The sequence below is a fragment of the Rhagoletis pomonella genome, unplaced genomic scaffold, assembly GCF_013731165.1.
Source record: "Rhagoletis pomonella isolate Grant_MI unplaced genomic scaffold, Rhpom_1.0 Rhpom_scaffold_00001, whole genome shotgun sequence".
Classification (NCBI taxonomy): domain Eukaryota; kingdom Metazoa; phylum Arthropoda; class Insecta; order Diptera; family Tephritidae; genus Rhagoletis; species Rhagoletis pomonella.
The window spans coordinates 88,554,316-88,554,556 of NW_023458555.1; the positions used below are offsets into that span (position 1 = coordinate 88,554,316).

At 27.4% G+C, this 241-nt stretch overlaps 1 protein-coding gene and 1 long non-coding RNA gene across 2 annotated transcripts in view; both read left to right on the forward strand.

Moving 5' to 3' along the window:
- The window catches only part of LOC118748584 (calcium/calmodulin-dependent protein kinase kinase 2-like), a 42,002-nt gene that overhangs the window by 31,512 nt on the left and 10,249 nt on the right, over positions 1-241 (forward strand). The gene's annotated exons all lie outside the window — the stretch shown is intronic.
- LOC118748631 overlaps positions 1-241 on the forward strand; it is a 5,163-nt gene that overhangs the window by 4,231 nt on the left and 691 nt on the right. The gene's annotated exons all lie outside the window — the stretch shown is intronic.

The following is a 241-nucleotide window of genomic DNA, read 5'->3' on the forward strand; positions in this document are numbered from 1 at the left end:
TAATTATTAAAGTCAATATATTTGATAGAAAAAATAAAAATTAAATAATAATAATTTATTTTGAGCGAAAAAATTAAACTGTAGTTACACTGGTTTACAGAAAACGTATTTTATTGATGCAAGCTTCATTTAACTGGTGTGGGTTCCACTGATATATGCATGTATTGGAAATAGTACCCAAAATGTAGTAAAAATAATCCTAATCTTTTCGCCCTTTTTCTACTACCCCAAAATGCATGGC